This window comes from Hemicordylus capensis, chromosome 4 (assembly GCF_027244095.1).
Source record: "Hemicordylus capensis ecotype Gifberg chromosome 4, rHemCap1.1.pri, whole genome shotgun sequence".
In the NCBI taxonomy this organism is placed as follows: Eukaryota; Metazoa; Chordata; class Lepidosauria; order Squamata; family Cordylidae; genus Hemicordylus; species Hemicordylus capensis.
The window spans coordinates 58559728-58584106 of NC_069660.1; the positions used below are offsets into that span (position 1 = coordinate 58559728).

Here is a 24379-nt window from a genome sequence, read left to right on the forward strand (position 1 = left end):
TCACAATAAATAAAAACATATTAAAATTTAAACTTCAGTTAAAAGCCTGGGAAAACAGGTATGTCTTCAGGGTCCTCCTAAAAGCAAACAGAGAAGGAGATGCTCTTATTTCAGTAGGAAGAGCATTCCAAAGCCCTGGGGCAGCCACAGACTTCTCCAGATGATCTTAGTAGGTGACAGGGTTCACGACAGAGCAGGCGACAGAGCAGGTGCTCTCTTAAGTACCCAGGACCTAAGCTGTAAAGGGCTTAATATGTGCATTGCATCACCAACAAAGCAACTTATAATAATTATGATCTCTACGTGGGGCTGACCTTGAAGACGGTTCAGAAGCTTCAGCTGGTGCAGAATGCTGCTGCAAGGATGCTCGTGGGTGCAAGTTGCTTCACAAGTATTACACCCATCCTGCTGCAGCTTCATTGGTTACCTCTCTGCTTTCCAGCTGGATTCAAGGTGCTCATCTTGACCTTTAAAACTACACAGCTTGGGGATGGGGTATCTGTCAGACTGCATACGCCCATATGAACCTGATATGGCTCTCTGCTCATCATCTCAGGCCCTGCTCATGGCCCCACCACTGACAGAGATCTGGTTGGCAGGGACTAGAGACAGGGCCTTTTCAGTTGTGGCCCCTCGGCTCTTTCCTTGTGAAGCTTCGCCATGACCCCTCCCTCAGTGTTTTAAAAAACAACAACTAAAAACACATTTTTAAAGAGGCTTTTTAATGTTTCCCCTGTTGCTTATATCTGGTAGGTTCTTTAGTTTTTACAATTCTTAGTTTTTTAAAAAATACCTTTTAATTTGAAAATTTAAAACCTACAATTCCAGTGGTAGTTTTAGCTTGATTTTTAAAACTTGTTTAGCTTAATTTGGTTAATTCTATTAGTCTGATTTTACATTGTAACTATTTTATAAGTGTTGTGAGCCACCCTGAGCAGTAGTGTACTGGAGGAACGGGGTATAAATATTTTAAATACAGAAATAATGTTCACAACAAATGACCCACAGACCTGCCATGGGAGTTGCTGGGGTAGGTACCCAGGGGTGTAGCTATAATTGAGCAAAAGGGTTCAAAGAACCCAGCCCCCCCTCCCTATTTTCTTAATTATCTCTGTCACTCTGGGAGGCTGCCAGACAGAGGGGTGAACATGGCCCCCCTCAGGAGCATAGCAAGGTTGGAGTGGGCCCAGAGACAAGATTTTAAAATGGGCCCCCACCCCAACTGAATATTTATTTGATTGATTGATTGGTATACCACCCTTCCAAAATGGCTCAGGGCAGTTTACACAGAGAGATAACAAATATAAAATAAATAAATAAATATCTCCTATGTGCCACAATAGAGCATCTTCCTAAATTATTTTTCTAAAGGTTTTGTAAATCGTGGACGATGCAAGTCATTTAATGGTACTAGAGAGAGACATGCTGTTCTGGTAGCTCCAGGTCTTGACACTCATATCAGTTTCGGAGGATGAATACAACTGAAGGAGGCCTGGGCGGGTGCCCGGCTGGGAGAGTGAGTCATGTGACTTGCCTCTGGGGGCCCCCAAGGCAGTGGGCCCCCAAACAACTGTCTCCCCTTGTCCTTTTATAGTTATGCCCCTGGCCCCCCTCTGTCTCCCCTAGCGACACCCCTGTAGGTACCCTATGCTTTGCTGACCATCTGGTGCCTAGGTCTGCCTTTGCTTTGCGTTCTTCTGTTCACTTAACTCAGACATGGGCAACAGGCGTAGTGGTGGCGTTAAAGCGCCCAGCCCCGCTTGGGAACCCCTCTCTCCCTCCCTCCCTCACCTCAGATGTGTGGGCGCTGCAGATCACGATGCATTTCTGTGCCTGCTGGTGGCCAAGGTCTGGCGCTCAGTTACAACAACAGCAGCTGATGCAGCCTCACCAGCCTGCCGGAACAAAGCCGTGTCGTCCTCACCACACAAACCTCCCGTCGGTTCCTGAAGCTCCAGCACTCCGGCCGGCTATAAGCTCAGCCCCGCCCTGAGGCGGGGCGGGAGGCGGCCTCGGAGTTGCTGTCAGTCCGAAGAAACGAGTCGGGTTGCCCGAGACGCTTAGTCAGGCTAGAGAGCGGAGCGAGTGTCGTCCGCACTCGGGATTCTGCGTTGAGGTACTGGGCGCTTGCGGGCTGGGCTTCGGCAACTTGTCTCGGGGGTTCTTTCTTTCCGCAGACCTGGCTGCTGCTTGTTGGCAGAGACGGAACTGGGGAGGGGGCTGTTGTCCCGGGAACCCAGAAGGTTGGCGCGGGGGTTGTAGTCGAGGACCGACCAAGGGGACTGTGGGGAAGGAGCGGGCTGCGCCTTTACTGAGGGTGGTTGCTGGGAGAGCAAGGCCACGTTGCCTCCTGACGGCTTAGAACTCCATCCGATGCGTGTGTGTATTCCCACTCAGTCTGGAATTGCACGGTGCTTCTTCCCAAGTAAGGGCATCTAGGGTTGTAGCAGTCGGGTTTTGTACACGTCTACGCGGAAGTTAAGTCCCGCGGAGTTTAATGGGACTTGCTCCCTGCGGTAAGTCGGTCTAGGCTTGTAGCCTGTTCGCTGTTAAAGAGGGTGATGGTTAAAGAGGTGGATCGGAGGGATTCCTTTCTTCCTCTGACCTCCGCCACGCCTGTTTAGGCAACGTTGAGAAATCGGGGGAGTGCTTAGTTGAGTTCAGATTCATGCATAGCACGTGGGTACACTGCGCTGTTAGAGGCGCTGGAGGCTACAGAGGGGAGGTGTGTCTGGAGAGGAGTCTGAAAGCAGCAGGAGGTGTGATTTCTATAGAGGGAAAGGTGGGGCTCTAGAGACTTGGGCAAGTAGAAGGTTCACATGAGGGAGAAGTACTCTTGTTTGCTTCATGTTTAATCTTACTTCTGATTCGGGGAGCAGAGCACCCAAAGTACGTCACTGTATAAAATCAGTTTTTAAAATTATATATTCCAGAAACATGAAAAACAATATAGAGATTAAATACCACCCCATTCTCTTTCAATCCCCAACTGATTTGGGAACTAATGGTTAAAATATCTATCTCTCACGCTGGTGGGAGCCAGCGTGGTATAGTGGTCAGAGTGCTAGACTAGGACTGGGGAGACCCGTGTTCAAATCCCCATTCAGCCATGAGACCTGCTGGGTGACTCTGGGCCAGTGACGTCTCTCTCAGCCTAGCCTACTTCACAGGTTTGTTGTGAGGAGAAACCTAAGTATGTAGTACACCACTCTGGACTCTTTGGAGGAAGAGCAGGATATAAAATGTACAAATTAATTAGAAAAATTAAATCTCTGAGTCTCATATGGAGCACAGAGGCCACCACAGAAAAGGCCATGGCCATAGGAAACTGTCTTCTACTGTTTCAGACTAATGGTCCATTTAGTACTGTCTGCACTGAATGGCAGGGGTGGGCTTCTCCAAAGTTTCAGGCAGGAGTCTTTCCTGTCCCTTCCTGGAGATGCCAAGCAGATGCTCTACCACTGCGCCTACTGCCCCATTCTCAAAGGTGGCATACATGAGTTTCCCATCCAGGTGCTGACCACACCAAGACCTGCTTAGCAACAGCAAGGTGGCTGTATCGTGTGCCCTTAGATCATTCTCTGGGACCCTTGAACTTGAGTTATGTGGATAATGCTTATTCTGTTAAGGTAGGATTCAGCGGCCTGCAACCCTTTGGCCAGATGCCCAGATCTACCTGACCCCTTGCTTGCCAGCCTGGTGGCAAAAGCAGCAATGATCACTTTATGTTTAGCAACCGATTTCTGGCTCCAGCTTAGCCAAAGACTGTCTTCCAAAAATTTGACCCAACTCCTCTTTCTTTCTGTGCATTGGGGAGAGGTTCTCTTCATCCTTGAGGCTCTGGGCCACATCCAGTTTTGACAGAATTTGGGATGGGCTGAATCTTCTTATTGCAAGATAGTCTCAGAAAAGCCTCTTTGGCTGGCTTTACAAATTACATGTGCATGCTGCTGGTGAAGATGGATGGAAGTTCTGATGACTGAAAATAAATGAATTGTATAATGGTGAAAAGGAGAAACTAGCTGATGTCTGCTTTTCTAGTGTGTGCATCAGGAACATTTTAGAATAACTCTGTCACTGAGCTACAGTGTACACTTGTATTGTTTATATTGCTGAGGGCTGAATACGAATATGTTACCATTTAAACTAAAATGGCATTTATGTATCTCTCTTGTGCACACTCTCCCTCCCAGTTGGTGTATATCTTTTTGTGGTGCTGTTGCATTTCCTGGTATTCTTCCCCAGATTTCTTCACAAAGTGGCAGGCCATGTGATGTGGACAGTGATTCCTTGTGTCCTGAAAAAAGTGTGTAAAGAGTGCCATCAAGTCGATTTCGACTCCTGGTGCCCACAGAGCCCTGTGGTTTTCTTTGGTAGAATACAGGAGAGGAGTGACCCACCTCTTACTAGCTCACTTTCAAACATTTTATATTAGGGTGGGAAAGAGGTTATGCAAAAAGTTTAGAAGCAAGGAAGCATTCCTAAACCATGACTGAATAGTGTTTGCATATTCTCTCTCGCTGTAGCCGTGCCTGGAATCTGGCAGCCAAGTCCTTTCAACACAAACCAGGCCCCCTAAATCCTGCCCCAGCCTCTAAGGCAACCACTGTGAAAATGGTAGCGGCATTGTCAAGTTGGTTCACTGAGACATTTTTCGATTGGCAGATGTTTTGTGTGCTCTGTGGGACTTGGGGATATCTATTGGTTCACGGATAAAAGGCAGCCTTGCTCTCAGGGATTTTTTTTTTTTTTAATAAAGGACTAAGGAGTCTTTTTAAAGCGGGGAGTGCGATGCATTTTAAAAGGCAGCTATCTGAAGCCTACTTTTCACTGTTGAAATTCCATTTTGATTAGTCTCATTTTCATTGTATGATGAAGCATTTTTTAGCTTCCCGAATGCGTTTGAATAGTTTTAGTCATGGGTCACTTGAGTCAACAGTTCCTGGAGCATTATCCACCAATAAGTTCTCCTGCACAAGCCCTATTGAAATGAATTGGAACAGCACAAGTGCATTCTTGTACCTCCCCATTCATTTCAACAGGGATTGTGGCAGAGAACTTCCTTGTGAATTGTCTTGTGAAAGATCACACCAACTTCTAACTGAAACTGGCTTCTCTATCTGTGGAAAGACACTACACTGAAATTAGAAAGTGCAAAATAAAGAGGCATCCTTTCCCAAGAAATATTCAAAGTGACTGTCACAAACTTGCTTGGTTTTGTTGTAGAGGAACTTAATGCCATGCCATGCAATGCAAAGAGTGTACAATACTGGACAAATAGTGATCAGCCCCAAGGTAGTAACAGCAAAGCACTTGGTAGAAACTCTTCCCTATACAATAGTCTGGCAGTAGTCTCATCATCTTTATTATAATAAATGTGAATTCCTGTTTTCTATTTCAACTAGATGTAGCTAGATAGTCTACTGGGTCTTTCTCAGAGAATTTAACTGTGTGCATGACATGATTTGCATTTCAAATTATCTTTCTACTGAAACTGAATCTATGTAGCAACATAACTGAACAGTCTTTCCAGGCTGAATTTTCCTTTTTTGGAGTGTACTGTTGTCCCAAAATAGTCACTGTTATCTGTAGTCCAGAGGGACTACAAGAATCACTACTGTGAGCCTGCATTAAATGTCTCAGCCTTGTTCATAGCAGTGAATATTTCATCCTGGACAACATTCTCTCTCCCCGCTCCCTCCCCACTTTCTACCAGCTTGTTCACAGGGAGGTGCCTGCAATTTCTGCCAAGTGTACAATGACAGCTGAGTTGGGAACTTAGACTGCACTGAGAACAGTTGATCTACAACAACCTGTTTCTCTTTTCTGAAGATTTCATCAAATCTGTGATCTAGATTGAGAAGCCTGCCTTAGACCTGGTGAGCAAGCGACTCATTGTTTTGAAGAGCTACCATGCTGACATTTCAGATCAACTTACATGAAAGCTCAGGGCACAAGTAAAATAATCAGAAGCATCAATGCTTTGCCAAGATGAATGAATGTGGCCATTGTCTTCATTGAAAGAGAAATTATTCCATAATCTGGCTGGAGTCTAAATAAGGGAGAGAAAGAGAGACTGTGTTTGAATGTTTTTGCCACATAATGCTTGGTTGCTACATATGGCCTTTCAGCTCTGAAATGTAAAGTACAGTATGCCACAAAAGAGATGGTCACTCAAAGCAACCTGACTGGTCTGGCCACTCTGAAAATCTAGCTTTTTGTCTTCAGTGTCGTGACACTCATTACCAAAGTTTCCGCATTGTGAATCTGAAATGGCAGATATGAGGCATATGTGGCAGAACAATGCTTATGATACTGCAAGCTTATGTATTTGCTCAGCTGCAATATTTTATGAATATTCTGATCCATCATGCAATCTTTTCTGTGAATTAAAATTTTAACTTGATAAAGGGTAAGAGATGCATATAAAAATGAGTACTTGTTTTGCTCTATATTATGGATAAGTGAAGTTGTGAACTCAATATTCTGTTGCGTAATGTAGCACTCAAGGTCCATCTAAAACTAGGGCTAAACTAGATGGCAGAGACCCAAGTCTTAGGAAACGTGGTCTCTTCTGAATGTCTTTTTAAAATGTGGGAGGGAAGAAGAAGAGAAACAAGTGTGGGCCAAGTGCTTAGCCTTCTCTCCACCCATGGCTTTTCTCCCCACAGTGTTCAGTACGCCCTCCCCTATCTGCCACGGCTTCCTCTGAGAGCCAGCATGGTGTAGTGGTTAGAGTGCTGGACTAGGACTGGGGAGTTCAAATCTCCATTCAGCCATGAAACTAGTGGGGTGACTCTGGGCCAGTCACTTCTCTCTCAGCCTAACCTACTTCACAGGGTTGTTGTGAAAGAGAAACTCAACTATGGAGTACACCGCTCTGGGCTCCTTGGAGGAAGAGTGGGATATAAATGTAATAATAATAATAATAAAGAATAAATTGCATCCTTCCTCTGTGAGTGCTGAGATTTTGGACAAAGATGTAGGTTCCCATAAACCTGTGCCATGAAAGAGTTTGTTTGGTCCTGAGTAATTCCATAACTGTCTCCACTTACCTCCAAAATGGCTTTTCCCCAGCCATTGTTCTCCCGGTGCAGTTAACTGTGACACTTGGCTGAGGCAGTTCTATGGGTTGCCACCAGCAGCACATTGCCAGAGGGGAAATTCCTTTTGGGGCTGTCAATGAGGACAATGTTGTCTCCATGTTGTGGGTGGGGTTAAATAGAAACCCCTCTTCTAACTCCCACAGTGAGAGAGAGGGTTGGCTAATGAGTGCTGGGGCCAGCCGGGAGATAGATGGGGCTGCCAGCAATGAATGTGCTAGTTTATAAAAACTTCCCTCATGAATGCTGCATGGTTGCTTGGGTATAGCCTTTATTTTAGTCATGCTTATCATGCATTTGCTTTATGATTGTTTCTACTCTGCCTTTTTAAAATTATCATTCATATTTGTGCACTCTGCAATATTGCAATTATATTTGGCTTTGCTACTAAATTAATATGTTTTGCAGGGTGAGTCCTTGGCACTTGCCATTTGGTGTATTTGTATTGCTGCTGCTGCTGTTTTTTTTTGCCGTAATTTATTAGTGGAAGTGCTTTTTTGTCATGCAAGATGGACTATATGATATGCTAATCGATTCAAGTTATAAGTTTCATTGTGAGTTAGTATGAATGGAGTTTATAGAATACGATTTGCTGTATAATTTTACTTTGAGTGTAAATTACTTTACAATCTGATCCGAGTACCGATAGCTTTACTCAGATTTTCAAAGTAGAAAAGTAGTGTGCAAATCAAAAAAATGAAATGAAGCTTTGTGGAGAGAGAAGTTGCAGGAGGTGAATCATTTTTTTGTGGCGGGGAAGGCTGTGGGAGCGGGTTCTTCCCTCTCACCTGTCTGTGTGGTGCTTTAGGTTGACCCGACCCACCCTTGCTTTATAGGAAAATGGGGAGCAACCCAGTTCTGATGCAGACATCTGCTTTTGTCATGTCTTATGGCAGGGATTCTCAAACTTGGTTTCCCAGTTTGAGAGAGTTGGACTTCAACAACTCCCAGTCACAATGGCCCACAAAAGGGACCCAAGTTTTAGAATCCCTGTCAGTGTGTCAAGGGCACATTGGTCACTGCTTTCGCTGCATGTTTCCTTCTTCCAGTTGGAAGTCAGAAGACATGCCCAGATCAGTGACTCAAGGGAGTGCAGGGAAATGCTCTCTTCTGAGAGCAGTTTTTAAAATATTCTCCAGTACTCAACCTCTGAATGATGTCTGGGTTGTTGTTTTTTCTTTTTGTAAGGAAAAATGGTGTGCCTAAGTTTAAGCCACATGGCTTTGTGGTCACCAGGAGTCAACACTGACTTGACAGCACAACAACCAACCAACCAACCAAATTTAGGAAACACTAGCTAAGTTACTCAAGAGGACTTCCATCAATGTAGTCAGGATGTCAGCCACTACTTGGAATATAGGGTGTGAGGAGGTGGGGGTGTTTAAGAGGAGATTTGCACTTGTGTGCTGCCTTTTGCTTGCTGGTAATGATAAACAGAATAGTTCTAAGAACTGCTGCAACAGGAACGATTTTGAGAATCCAAAGTACACCACCATTTGTAGTGCTATGTCTGGCATTCTCTGGGCTTTGATAAAGAACAGGCCACCAGTTAGCTTCCTACTTGTTTGAAAGCTAATGTCTCAGTACATTTCCCAGTTCAACCTTTGTCCCTGCTGCTATAGACAGGAAATGTTCATGCTCAAGCACTCTCTCTGGTAGCTCTGAATGTGCTAAATTCAGTTTTGCAACATGAAGGCTAGCAGCATCTAAACTCATGCTTCCAACCTCAAGTGTGCTTACTAGAAGTGTCTTTTTGTGTGTGTGCTGGAGGACTCCATTTGATTTTTTTATAAAGGTATGAGTTGGTTTGGTTGATGTTTATCACAGTCCAGATGTCGGCATGGATCAAATTCCCTTGATCTAATAACAGCGGGCAGCAGCACACTCCAAGCTCTTAAGCACATTGGCTAGCTTATCACTGGTATATAGCTGAGCTCTGTCCTGCATACTAGATCATCCGATGGGGAGAAGTAGCATCTCAAGGGTGCATTTTGTTCTGTGTTAAGTTCCAGAAAATGGAAAGGGAGAAGGAAGGCAACTAGACTTGTTCCAGCCACTCTGGATTCAGATGCTGGTCCAGAGTGTGCTGTTCTGGACCCCCTTCCTCTGAGATCTTAAAGTATGTCATGGTCTTGGGGATCTCCAGTCACCTTTCCAGGAGACCTTGCTGCTCTATATCACCCTTCTCCCCAGTGTAGGTTGTTCCTACAGATCCAACTGCAAGTGACGCTTGATGCTGTGCTTGAAATTAGGGGTGTGCATGGAACCGTCTGGCCTGGTTCAGTCTGGCCCCCCCTCGACCCCCCCACCGGTCTGGTCCGGACCTGGCAGTCTGGTTCTGGTCTGACGGAACCAGGGGTGGTGGTTGGGTTCGACCCCGGACCAGACCGCCGGACCGGTCCGCACATCCCTACTTGAAATTGTAGATACCTTATGTTGCTGTGCCATCGTCTAGTATGCAGTAGTGCATCCAACAGTGGCATGTTTTCTCAGCTGGATGTTGGTTGTCACTAGTACATTTTTCTCTCTCCAGAGCCTGTTTGTACATACAGACTTCCATGCACTGCCCACTGTAGCTGCAGACACAGGGAGAGAGTTAAACAGTCCTGTATTATCCCATTGATGAGACAGTGACTAACATTTGTTTTAGCTAGAAGAAGTTAAAGTGTTTGTTTTGAGTACAGCTACCCCTTCTGCCCCTGTACACCAGTTACTGATTTACTTGGGGACTTGAGTTTTTTTACTGATCAAAGAATGTTTTTCCTTATTTGACATGTGCAGTGTATAGAGGGACAAAGTGGTTGAATCCTGTTCTTGGATTCCCCAACTTCTTAATCTTTTTAAACCAAAAGCAGGGGACCCCAGTCAGGATTGGGAACAAGACATTGCGGGGTGGGTTTAATCCTTCCCTCCCCCTGTGCTGCTTTCCTGCTGAAAATGACCCCTCCAAGCTGCTATATGCTGCAAAGTACAGTGCATAGCAAGAGTTCCTGTTGCATATAAAGTTGGGTTGCCTTATTCAGGGCTTCACATAGCAGCCTGTTCCTCTCTTTTCCATTTCATGTTGCACCTAGCAGTAGTGTTTTCAGAGGTGTATATGAAGTTGTTCCAGAATCCACATTTTGCAGTGGCTAACAGGAAGAGAAACAGGATGAAGGTACATAAAAGCTCTTCCAGATGATTCTGTACCTGGCCTTCCTAGGGATGCTTCCTGTTCTTATTGTGTTCTGCACTGCTCAGAATATTTGAAGCTCCTGCGTGGATGTGGCCTTGCGGCTGCTTTGCATGATACTTTTAGTAGGTACACACTATAGCAGGCCTGCTCAACTTCCCAGCTGTTTTTGGACTACAGCTCCCATAATCCCCAGCTACAGTGGCCAATAAACAGGGATCATAGGAGTTGTAGGCCAACATCTGCAGGAGGGCCAAAGTTGAGCAGCCCTGCATTAAAGACTTGATGCATAGATGCACTAAAATTAAGGCCTGAAGCAGCTGCAAGATTTTTAACAAGTTGTTCTAGTAAGAACTAATCTGCCTACTTTCCTTTCAGTATCCCTGCAACTGGACTAATTTTGGTTTCAGATTGAAGTCCACAAGTTAGACCTCTTGTGCCTCAAATGTTCATGTGTCCACCATCTTGGACTGGGGAGCATGACATCTTTGCAAACTACATGATTGAGGTGTTGCTGTGTGTCACTCACTACAACTGTACCAAATTTGGTTCTAATTGGTTAGACAGTCCACAAGTTAGTGCACTTGCACCCCAATAGTTCATGCATCCACCATCTTGGATTGGGGTGGATTATGTCATCACAAACTACACCACTGGGGCATCCCTATGTGTCTCTACAGCTGTAGCAAATTTGGTTCAAATTGAATAAGCGGTTCACACTTGCACCTCAAATGTTCATGCATCCACCATCTTGGATCAGGGTGGATGACATCAACACAAACTATGCTGTTGAGATGTCACTATGTGTCCTTACAACTTTACCCGATTTGGTTCATATTGGTCCAGGTGTTACGAAGTTGATGGGGAGGACGGGCACACAAAATGCCAGGTGATCTCATAAGCCTACTGGAAAGTAGGCTAAAAAAAAAAAAAAGTGCATCAGAGATATACATAGTGGAAAGCCACTGCTAGTTGCCTGATCAAATTATTTAAATCAGGGGCGGCCAACCTGAGGAAACATTCAGCTGGAGATGATGGGAATTGTAGTCCAACCCCAGCTGGAGAGCCTCAGCTTGGCCACCCCTTCTCTAAAGTGTATGCATCATTCTCTGCATGAATTCCCACTTCAGCACTTGAGAAATGGCTCAGCTAAGGATGAAACCAGTTGACATGAATATAGGAAGGAAGATGTTTCTTCGGTAAAAGTGGTTCACTCTCTTATCCAGCAGCCATGGCTGAGCAGCTGATGGTCACAACTCAAAATATCATATGAACATCTCTAGGGAGCACTTCAAACTACTCTCAGACTCTAGGTGATACATTTGCAGCATTATGCAGACGTGTTAACTACAGAATTCTACTGGCAGACCAGGCTACTGGTCAGATTTTATCTTTGTTTGAGCTTGACCAGCATATGTGCAGAAGAAATATGGTCACGAGCCATGAAAATTGGCCCAAATAGAATTAAACTTGAAGCCCCTCATTCTTGTAACTGGCAAATTTCCTATATACATTCCGTGGCTGATGTTCTCTCACACCTGAAATGATACCTTGTTTGAGTATGTCTTATATGACAACAGAAGGAAATAGTTTCTATACTGATTTAGATTCTAATGGTTGCATCTCATGCTTGCATGGCTCGTCTCTTTTGTATACTTGCAGTATTTCCTATCCACTTACAACATATACATAGTTACATTTGCTTGCTTCTCTGGAATCAGCACATGGATCCGATGTCTGCAAGCAGAGATCAATACAAAAGTTGTGGAAGATGCAAACTGTAGTCTTTCATCATGTGGGCCATTTGTTCAGCCTTGTGCTGACTCTGAAATCCTAGAGTGCATTCCAATATCAGTTTCTCCCCACCCCGCCTCTAATTTATGGTGCTCAGTGCATGATAATCCCATTACATGCACATGTTTTAAAAAGTTTGTCTTGGACAGTCTTGCTTGGGCTCTGTCTGCTGTGTCACAACTGGCTTCAATGTTACAGTTCATTTACTGAATCTGAAAGGTTTACTTTCACTGGGCATGTTCCTGTGTATTTTGTGTCTGCCCTGAACAGCTGCCTTGTTTGTTGTTCTCTTCTGCTTCCTGAGCAGAGCTCTCTCCTTAATTTTGGAGTTTTGCTTTAGCCTCTGAAATGGCTTGTTTAAGTCCTATTCTCAGTGTGACACTTCTAAGTCTGTTCAGAACCCTACACCACCTTATTAACTGGGGAGAAGGTGAAGCTGATTATCTTCCTGGTAGGTTTACCAAATAGCTTTTCCTCCCCCAACCCCTTGTGTTAAGCTCTGAGACTGACTCAGCAGCTCAGTTGATTCATCAGCCAGTCTCTGTCACAAAAGCTGTCTACCCAGTTCAAAATTACACACCCCCTTGGCTCCAAACTACTGTGGGTCTATGCTGTTTGGACATGCATGGATCTGCGAAGTGTAATCAATAATAAGTCGATTATTCATGTTGACCTATTTAGAACAAACTTTGTAGGGACAGTCAAAGATTACCTTTTGTTGGGACCAGCTGATATGCCTCAAGCAGTATGCAAGCTTTTGAGTTGCACAACCTTTCATCATGATGGATGCTCAAGCCTTAAAAAAAAAAACCAAATGGACTGCAGATGCTTTGATTACTATATTAATACTAAAATAAACTGCTGGAAAGAGTCCTCTCCCAAACATCCTGTTTAAGGACATTCTGAGAAACTTGGAAGTCTGCTATTGCCTGTGAACATGAATTGGTCCTCCTAATAAATATATCTTCCTAAGTTGATGAACTGATCAAGTGACTGTTCATTATTAGGCATGTAATGGCTCCAGTGAAATGAGTAATCGGCCAGATTCTTTGTAATAAACTAAGGCCATCATGGCCAAAGGATCTTAATCTGCTAGGGAATGTGACTGGAATATAGACTAGGAGAAGTCAAAAACAATTCTAGGACCTGTCTTGTGGTTGCCATGGGGCCAGTTCTTCTGAAATCCTTGTATTTTAGTACACTTGTAAATCAATGCTTTTGAAATGCCCCCTTTCCTTTAAAACTTCACTGAGTGGCCACTAGATGTCCTGAGACGGGGAATCTTGAATACTGCATAACATGGTTTGTAAGTTGCTGTTATAACCAATAATTGACCGTAATGGTGGGACAGTTTAAACAAATGATGGGAGTCTGATAAGAGAGCAGACAAATGTAAAATAAATAAATGTATATCTAGGCTCTCGGCTGGGGCAGATGGTTTGTGTCCCTCTTCACTGCTCTGTATCCTGGTCAAAGTATCTTAAGAGGTTCTGCAAAGCTGGTGTCTTCCTTAATATCTCCAGTATTGGGGATCCCTCCCTTGTAGAAGAAGTCAGCGTCAGCATCCAACTCCAGATTCTTTCTTATGTAATTAAGTTAGAGGCAAGTCATGCTCAGTTTTGCCTCTTCTTTCTCCTTTGTTTTGCTTAACATCCAGCCTGAGGAAGATCTCTAGAGCAGGCATCCCCAAACTGCGGCCCTCCAGATGTTGCTGAACTACAACTTCCAGCATACCCAGCCACAAAAAATTGTGTCTAGGGATGCTGAGAGTTGTAGTTCAGTAACATCTGGAGGGCCGTAGTTTGGGGATGCCTGCTCTAGAGAATTCAAAAGTTTGCTCAGTGCTTTGTTTTTAGGCTGTGTCTAATATTAGTAGGGTAATAATTGGTGCAGCGGGGAAATGCTTGACTAACAAGCAGAAGGTTGCTGGTTTGAATCCCCACTGGTATAGGGGAAACACCTATATCAGGCAGCAGCGATATAGGAAGATGCTGAAAGGAATCTCATACTGAGATGGCAATGGTAAACCCCACCTGTATTCTACCAAAGAAAACCACAGGAGTCGAAATTGACTTGACGGCACATTTTACCTTTTAATAATTGATAACTTAACATTTTCTCCCATGAGAGGGAGGTGTCAAAAAGTTCAAATTAACTTGAGTGAATTTTATTTGAGGATGACTCCAGTACCACATAGGTCCCTATAAGAATGAAGACTGTAATGAATCCCCATCCCTTGATTTAAATGCTCTTCTTCTCCCTTTTGGTTTAACCTTCTAGCTTCCCTATAGGAATAGTCTATGATTGTGTAGGTCAAAAGGTCCTGATGTCTTGACCCCAAGCGGCTGGTCCCATTGTTATGAACGCCAGCTGGCAAAATGTTCATACACAGCCATTTCCCATGGCAACTTGAGGGTGCTTACCACACACTATACAGATAAAGATATAAAGGTTAAACATAAAACAAATATTAAAATTATATGAAGTTTAGATTAAAGAGTATAAATTCTGAAGATTCAACATGTGAAGCTTAATTAGGAGGAGACCTACATATTAAAATGTTTTTTGTCTATTCTGTCAGGATCATGACTTCAAGAAAACAATGGGAAACGTTTGAACACTAGTGATCAATGTGTGTCGGCAGGGGTCGGGAAGAGATGCTGTGGTTTTTATCCAAGACTCCATTCTCTATAGCTGTAGTATAAGATATAATCCCACATTTGATTTAAGTGAGATGCCAGAAGGTTTCTAGTCTATGTAAGTTTATGCTATAATAAATCTGGTAATCTTTGAGGTGCCATGAGATATTGTGGTGTGTTCTGCCAACAGCTCACTAAAGCATCCACACCATAGTGATACTAAGAACACTTTTTGTTTTGTTTTTTGAGCTCTTTGAATTTGAAAGACATTCTTGTGTCTTGAACTGATGAATGGCATTGTTCTTGTTCACAAGCAAATGTGATCTTAAACAGGCACATTACCAGAGAAACCCTATTCACACATGATGTTCAACAGTCATACAACACAGGTATAGTTTTTCACACATTATGTTTAACACAAGTATGTAGTACACTTCCTACCTGCACATGTATTTGAGAGGCATCTAATTAGGTTGACTTTTTAAATGAAGGCAGGTACAGTCATCATCCACACAGAAACATGTACAAGTGTACAGAGAGCTGCATACTTGTACAGTGTAATGTCTAAATAGAACTAGAGAAACAGAGCAACATTTTTGACAGCAGTCAGCTATTAATATTTGAACAAGCTTGAGACAGGTTAGTGTAATCTGATAGAGACAACAGAAATTTTAAAAGATAAATTTAAGTGGCAGCTTGTGAAAGCAGCCTTGATTGGTCAACCATTGGTCTCTGGGAAAATGCAGTGTCTTTCTCCTCCTTAAATAACTTAAAACCAATTCAGACATTACATTTATGCAGACACAGATGCCATTAAGTAAAGATGGTGTAAATGGCTAGCAGTGTTGCCAACATATCGGTGCAGTTCAGTACTAACTTGTGCATTCCATATGTCACAGAGCTGTCTGCAAGTAAGACCTGTGTGTTCCTTTCATGCACAATAAATGTGCCTCTGTAATCAAATGTTGGAGTGACACCAGTGTCTACAGAAGTGACCTCTGCACCTGTCTTTCTAAAATCAATTTTAGAAGAGATTTTTATGAAGGGCTAAAATATATCATGATAAAATATTTATATACCACTTCTGAACAGTAGAAAAGAAAAAGCGCTCAACTAAGTAGCAAAAGGAATTAGATGTATCCTACCCCAGCAGGCTCAAAGTTTAGGAGGAACACATCAGTGAACAGCCATTGGGAGGGATCCTTTGCTGGGCTGATTAGAGACAGTTGCTCTTTCCCTGCTAAATATTAAGAGCCATCACTCTAAAAGGTACATCTTTGCTCAGTTAGCAAGGGAATAACCTGCTATATTTAATATAGGAATAAAGGTTTGCTCTGATAGCATTTGTCAAATGGCCATAATAGCATCAAGTCATTGTTTGTATGGAAGGATTGTGTAGAAACTCCTTCAGCCAAGTGAATCCAGAAAGTCTGCCAAGCCATGATTTTTCTTTTAAATGGCAGCAGCTAGCTTTTTGTGTTTGAAAGGCGTTGCCATTCTAAATAACTATACTGGATGTGTAGCTTATTCCCTAGAACAGTAATGCAACTTTTTCTGATGTTAGCCAATCTCTCTTTTAAAAAGCAGCTCTGTGTGTGGGCAGGTAGGGAAAGTGTTGAACCATTTTTCCATGCTGCATCCCCTAAGCTGCTTAGCTGTAGAAATGAAAACTTATGGGCATGCAAATCTTAAATGTTCCCTTCTGGGCACTAGCAACTTCGGTTTAAGTTGCAGAATTAATGGTGGGTCTCAGTCCAGCAGTTGAAGAAGAATGCTCTAGAAAGCAGGTTCTATTTTAACCTGTTTGATATTCTTTATATTCTGTCTCTTAACATGTTCTGCGACAAATCTGGTATTCTTTTGTGTATGGATCACATTCCTTTATGTGCATGGTCTGTGATTTGGGGGTCCTGTGCTGCTATCTCTAATAAGATTATTCTGCATTATGTGTCCTCCCCTGCCCCACACTTGATTCCTCAGGAGCAATAGTGTAGTTCTGGATGACACTAATGCTTGGCTGAAGAGGGAAGGTAATCTCCTTATGAAAAGAATGCAGTTGGTATTTTATGAATGCTGATCACAGATCCTGGGGGATGTGCATTTGACTCCTGAAACAAGCCTCTGAAAACCAAGAAGGAAGAAAAGCTGAATGTATGCAAGTGTTGGGGGAGATGGAATCTTGCTTATGACTTGCTTTGATCTTAGCAACAGCTGTTAAAGGTGCACTGGGCTGGCCCAAGCAAGTGGTTCAAACACACTTCAGAATCTCATCCCATGCCCTTCAGAATGGTTTTAGATATCTTAAAAAATGTGCTCTCTCCCAAGTCATCCTATGCTGCCTCATCATGGTGGCGGGGGATGTTCCTGGGAGGGATGAGCAAAGTATGCCAGGAGGTATACTCCCAGTAGGGTCACCCAAAGCATGAAGGTCATCCCAGCTGCGCAGCTAAAGCAAGCAGGCACCAGTATTGGGCAGCAGCAATACAGGAAGGTGCTGGAGGCAGACAATACTTCAGTGACAACGACAAAGGCCTCATTTCATACTGCACAGGAGAAGGCAATGGTAAACCATTCCTATATTTTACCAAGAAAACCACATGGATAGACAAAATGGAATGATTGTCGATGTAGTACTGGATGATGGGCCCTTCAGGTCAGATGGTACTCAACATGCTACTGAGGAAGAGCTGAGGATCTTTCAGAGTATCGATGGTGTTTTTTTTGACATAGTTAGATTAAAGCCTTTTGGACATCCAGAAGCTAATGTTGCCATCTGGGAAAACAAAATGTGAAGCTGCAAAGACAGAATTGTAAAGACACAATGGGAATGTGGAACATAAGAAGCATGAATATGGGAAAGCTTGACACAGTGAAAGATGAAATGAATCAACTACAGATCTGACATCTTGGGCATCTGTGAACCCAAATGGACTGGAATAGGACACTCTCGGTCAGAAAAACATACCGTTTACTACTCAGGTCATGAAAACAAAAGAAGGAATGGTGTTGCTTTTATAGTCAGGAAGGATGTAGCAATGACAGTACTTGGGTACACTGCGGTCAATGACCGACTAATATCATTTAGATTTCGTGGGCAACCCTTTAACATTATAGTTCTTCAATTTTAAGCCCCAATGACTGATGCAGAAGAAGAGGAAGTTGATGAGTTTTATGCTCAAGTCCAGTCTGAAATTGACAGAACATGCAAGCAAGATATGATGCTTGTGGTTGGAGACTGGAATGCCAAAGTTGGAAATGGTAAGGAGGAAAACACAGTTGGCCTAGGAAACATATTGGCCTTATCCAACCACAGTACAGCATCTCTCCAGTTACTGGTGTCTACCTTCTTATGTTTCTTTTTATGTGGTGAGCTCTTTGGGGATAGGGAAGCATCTTATTTATTTACTTTTTCTATGTAATCCACTTTGAGAACTTCTGTTGAAAAGTGGTATATAAGTAGTAGTAATATTATTTGTCCTTCCCCCACCCCTCTCCTCTCTGCTATGAAGATTGTGTTAGAGACAATATGAAGGAAAAGGTTTAAAAACAAAACCTTCTCTAAATGCTGTCTCCTCAATCCAAATCTGCCTTCTGGAACTGCTTTTAATCAAAAGAAGAAAAAGACATTGGGAGATTACACATTGCATCTGGTATAGTCCATAACCTGAGAAATTTCTTCTAATGTCTAGTGCTCTGGTGATCCATCCACTGAGCAATAATCAGAGGAAACATTTTTCTGGTTGATTCATAAAGGTAGTTGTCAGTATACAGCCTTCAGATAGCTGCTTGTGTACTTAGAAGTTCTGTGATAAGCTTGAACTATGTGGAGAGCACTAAAATATCTGATCAGCTGATCAGGGACACACAAGTCCAGGGGAAACAGAACTTGGTAAAACTGCATGGAAGGATACATGCAAAGGTACCCTCACGAAGTTGCCATAGATCCTACAGGTATGTGGACGTTTGACAACTTTCTGCATTTCTAAAATTAGACATTGGATCCAATTTCCTCATTTCTGTGGCCTTGAGCATGTCCATATCTTTGGGTCTTATGTATGTTAGTGCTGTTTTTATGTTTTGTTGTCTGTGCTAATGCAACAAAAAATTATTGTTTAACTGTAAGTTAATGCAATGAAGCTGTTAGAACTTTTGATCCATAAAAATGGCTGTATAGAGAAATAAGGTTTAAACCACTTTGCTCAATAAAAGTGTTATAACCAGAGGTGGCCCTTTGAGGCAAGGTGGAATATAGGAACCTGCCATATAGGAACCTGCCATGAGTCAGACCATTGGTCTATCTAGCTCAGTATTGTCTACACAGACTGGCAGTGGATTCTCCAAGGTTGCAGGCAGGAATCTCTCTGAGGCCTATTTTGGAGAAGCCAGGGAGGGAACTTGGAACCTTCGGCTCTTGCCAGAGCAGCTCCATCCCCTGAGGGGAATATCTCACAATGCTGACACTTCTAGACTCCCATTCAAATGCAACTGGGGCAGACCCTGCTTAGCTAGGGGAACAAGTCATGCTTGCTACCACAAGACCAGCTCTCTGGCAACAGATAATTGGGATGCCAGCAGGGTGGCAAGATGCCTTCTGCAAGCTCCTTTGGAGTACCTCTTTGGGAACGATCTGATCTTTGCAAGCTGTAGGCCTCACACTCCTTACAAAGGCTGCAGGAAACTCCAGGAGAGAAAAGGAGGGTGCTGGTAACCTTCCCTCCTCCTTGCCTGCTATGCACTTTCATACCTTGCAGGGGCTAGTTTTGGAAGGGGGTTGACCCAGACACAGGGCTAGTGGCAAGGTAGCATTTTGTGCCTGACCTTGGGCACCTCAATATCTTGGGCCACCCCTGGTTCAACCTGTCACCTACGGGATTCTGTGTAGAAAATACTGAGCTAGATGGACCAATGGTCTTACTCGGTATAAGGCAGCTTCCTGTGTTCCTACGAAGAGACTGGTATTTAACTAGCATGCTTCCATCTATCGTATCTACCAACTGCAGGGTGAATATCATGAATTAAACATTTAGCTCCTATTGGCTTTCTCTCTGAGAACAGACTACTTGTCAACATTCTGCCTTTTAGTTTGACCAGCTGTTGGCCTTGCTTCACTTAAATGCTTTCAGGTTCAAATTAGTGAGGGTGGAGCAGGAGAGAGTGCATGGCACTGATCATGTGATAACAAGGTACCTAGGATGAGTGGTAATGAATTTGAACTTCCAAGAAAAGAAAAGAAAAGAAAAGTAGATGGCACCTGCATATCCTTGAAAAAGGCTAAGAAAGGCATATGTGCTGTACAATTGCATGCAGAGTTGCCTTCCCATTGCAAATTTTACACATATTTGTGAGTTGTGTTTTGATTGTATGCCACTGTGAACAGTTGTTATAAAATCAGGGTATAAATGCTGAAAATAATTATTAACTGTACTCAGAATCCCCTCTGTAGAACCATTTGATCATTGGAGACGGTACTCTTTTGGTTGTTCAAACTTACTTAGGTTTGGAGTCTGAGACATCAGGTTTTTGTAGAGTCCTCGAGTTCAATGGATTTGCTAAGGCAAGATCAAGAAGACATGGTGATACTTATGAATATCTCCATATTTCTCCTGTCTCTATTTCTATGAATAACTTGTGCTTGCTGAACAAATTTATCCTCATTACACTCTGAATGCCATTGATCGCAGATCTATCCAGCCTCTGAATAGGACAAGTAATATGAGGTCAAGCAGGATAGAAGCCAGGGTGGTTGGATCATCTGAGACGATTCATTCTTTGGGGCTAGAGTTGCTAACCACAGCTCTACCAATTCCTGTACTAGCTGATGGGATTAATAGAACTTCTTCTGAATGGAAGGATTCTACATTAAGGAAGGAAGTCTTGAGGTAGCTGGGGAAAGGGGAAATTGTCTGCTATCAGCCTGTAAATTTCAAGGGATAGGTAAGGTACTCAGTGGCCCTGAAGGGATGACCCCCATGCTGGGTATTTTTGTATGTATAGACAGGTCTAGGAAAGGTATGAGCATGGCAAGAACTGATATTTGGCAGCAGAAGGCAAGGGCTATTCTGTAGGTTTTGTGATGCTTGGACTGTTGTCATTGAAAAGCAGTATTGCATTAGACTACTGCCATGCTATAAAGTAGAACAAGTCAAAGTGGCTATTTAATGGTTGGCTTTAGAATGCCTGTCTTGCACTGTTCCACATGTCTCATCCGCACCAATAGAATTAAATGGGAAGCACTTGTATGGGCCTTGACAAATTTTTAATTGGATCTAGGAGCCAGTCCAAAAATTTGGGAGTCAGACAATGGACACTGAACAAAATTACAAACTTAGTAACAGACATTGTAGGAGAGAAAATGAGCTTCTCTTTATCCCTTTTACAAGGGGATATCACAGAAACAGGGCTGCCTGGGACAAACAAAGATTTTATTAGATAATTCTGCCTCTGAATATCCTATTCTAGGTGCCACAGTCAAATTTCTAGGCACCAGGCTCCCTGGCACCTGGGATTTTTCAAACCCTGTACTTTTATATGCACCCTAAGTTAATGCTGACAATGAGGAAAATTATAAACTATACACAGTATTTAAGAAGCAAATGAATCAATCTGAAGATAGGGGCTGGTTATGTTAGACTTCGTTATGTAGGGGCTGACTAGATTGCTGTAAACTGCCCAGAGGTAAAGCTTGAGGTGGTATATACATAAATAAAATATAAATACTCCCATGTCCTGTTTTTAGCAGGTACACAATGCTAAAAAGTTAACATTTGCAATGACTCATGATTTTCAACAGATACACCAGTCTGTCAGGACTAGATGAAGTGGTCCTGTATTACACTGAAACCCATATTTTCCTTGTATAGCTTCAGGGTATTGCACCTGGATTGTAGCCACAAGTAGCAAAAATGTTATGAAGTTTGTACAAAAGGCCTTTGTGTGTTGGGTCAACTGCTGCTGCCACCACCTCCTTGGAAAATGCAGGTATTCAGTTTGGGCTTTAGTCATTTTATCTAATTGGGCATTTGTGTGTCCTCCTGATGGGAAACTGCTTGCACTTTGTGATAAGCTTACAGCCTTGAGTTAGGGTTGGTAGCATGCACAAACTGGTTGGGTTTATGCCAGGTTGGCAAGTCTTGTGACAAGGCATTTGTGTCCTGGGATTGCTGGACAAATTGAAGTATTAATTCTGGATGAATTTGTGCTCAATCAAGTCTCTAAGTCTGCCCCTGTTGCCTGTCAAACTGGCTCAGTCTCAACCTCAGACTACATGACTTGTACCTCTGGTGCTGCCCCTGAGAAAACTGGCAGCTGAGAAAGGAGTACAGTCCTGCACATCTTGTAGGAGGGAGGCCTGGCTTGATGGCTACGGGTCCCTTCCAGATGTGAGCCTCTGGTAGGCAGCTTGACTTCAGGCAGAGCCAGAGGGATCCTGAATCCTCCTGATCTGTGGAACAAATGGAGGAAAACTCCGACTCACTTTTGAAGCTGAATATGTCTTAATTTGCCACTAATTATGATACTGTACTGACTATGCTGTGCTTTTTCCCTTTAAGTGTGGGAGCTGGTCTCTGTGTAACTGCCATTGGAGCACAATAGCTTCTGTTGCAGCAGCTTTTCGTATGTTTTTCTGGCTATACTAACATTTCAGGTTGTTTCTTCTAAAATTGCTAGCTATCCCAAAGCAGTCCTTGTGCCAAATTGAGCATTGAAGTTCAGCATCCTGATTGAAGGCCTATGAACCTGCACATCATCTGAAACCTTGAAGATCACCCCGAACCTTGCCCATCAACCTGAAACCTTGGTGGGGCCAGATGGCATCCACCCAAGAGTTCTGAAGGAACTCAAATGTGAAATTGCCGATCTCCTACCAAAAATATGTAACTCATCCCTACAATCACACTCTGTACCAGAGGACTTGAAAGTAGCCAATGTGACTCCGACTTTCAAAAAGGGAACCAGGTGAGATCTGGGAAATTACAGGCTGGTCAGCTTAACTTCTGTGCTTGGTAAATGGATGGAAAGCATACTTAAGGACAAAATTGTTAAGCATATAGAAGGAAAGGCCTCATTGAAGGAGAACCAGCATGGCTTCTGCAAGGGAAAGTTTTGTGTCTCTAAGCTTTTGGAGTTTTTTGAGAGTGTCAGCACGCATGTGGATAAAGGTGATCCAGTTGACATAGTATACTTGGGACTTCCAAAAAGCGTTTGACTAAGTTCCCCACCAAAGGCTCTTGAGTAAACTTAGCAGTCATGGAATAAGGGGACAAGTTCATGTGTGGATTGGTAACTGGATGAAGGACAAGAAACAAGGAATAAATTGACAGTTTTCATAATGGAGGTAGGTAGGAAGTGAGGTCTCCCAGAGATCGGTACTGGGACCAGTGTCTTTAACTTGTTCATAAACGATCTAGAAGTTGGGGTGAGCAGCGAAGTGGCAAAATTTGCAGATGACACTAAACTATTTAGGGTGGTGAAATCCAGAACAGATTGTGAGGAACTCCAAAAAGATCTCTCCAAACTGGAGAGCCAATGGGAAACAACTTTAGACATTATTTGTGCTTTCTGCACAGTCAGAAGTTAAACCATGTTACTGTGGTTCTGAAAAAGTAAATGTCTTTTCAAGGAATTTTGCAATCAGAGATGGAGCATAGTCAATTTCTTAGTCATATATTTCTGGTACTTAAACCTTCATTTAAAACAAACCCTATTTCACAACAGGTGTTTGCTCTGTTATTAATCTCCCATTGCAAACAGACACCTCATTTGGATGCACACATTTTCTCTTTTTAGCCTACTTTCCAGTAGGCCTATGAGATCACCAGGCATTATTTTTGTGTCTATTGTGTGTGTTCCCCTATCAACTTGCAATGCCTGGGCCAGTATGAACCAAATTGGGTACAATTGTAGTGACACATAGAGACACCTCAATGGAATAGTTTGTGATGTCATCCACCCCAGTTCAAGATGGCAGACTGGAAATATGCATAAGCATTTGAGGCACAAGTAGGATAACTTGTGAACCACCTAACTGATTTGAAACAAATTGGCTACAGCTGTAGGGACACAGGGATGGCTCAATGGCATAGTTTGTGATGATGTCATCCACGTTGATTCGGGATGGTGGACGTGTGAACGTTTGACCATTTGAGGTGAACTTGTCAACTGCCTAGTCAATTTGGACCAAATTTAGTCCAGTTGTAGGGGTAGTGAAAGGAAAGTAGGCAGATCTTACTAGAACAACTTGTTCTAAACAATTTGTAAGTCAAAAATGGAAAATCTTGGCACAGGCCTTTCAGGTTGTAGAATGCAGACTAATAGTCATGTTCACTGCTCATGCTAGCCCTAGCTCAAACACTGATAGTGTGGAACTCTGCTGTGAAGTGTGGTCTGACTTGTGCTTCCTGTGCTGAAAAAATGCTTGGACACACACCTCTTGAAATTCCCCATGGCTTCCTGAATCTCTTTTATTTGCTGACTCTTGAAATGTATAGACAAACTAAACTTGCCTCACTCCAATGCCTTTAATAGCTGCATAAAAATAGAAAATCAGTAGGTATGAACACATTTCTGTAGCTGAATATATGGGGGAAACTATACCTACTGAATTTTTGCCTGCCAAGCAGCTGTTAGAGAGCTGCTGGGACAATCATTGTCCAGTAAATGGGGGGGGGGGA

General features: G+C 43.1%; 1 protein-coding gene across 3 annotated transcripts in view; it reads left to right on the plus strand.

Moving 5' to 3' along the window:
- The first annotated feature begins 1975 nt into the window (after positions 1 to 1975).
- The window catches only part of RHOC (ras homolog family member C), a 41914-nt gene continuing 19510 nt past the window's right edge, over positions 1976 to 24379 (plus strand). Inside the window, exons 1-2 of one of the 3 annotated variants that reach the window (XM_053244911.1) lie at positions 1982 to 2116; positions 5717 to 5879. The gene's annotated coding sequence lies outside the window, so the exon portion shown is untranslated. Of the gene's footprint in view, positions 2117 to 5716; positions 5880 to 24379 lie in introns of all 3 variants that reach the window. The other 2 variants (XM_053244910.1, XM_053244913.1) reach the window with 2 other exon arrangements.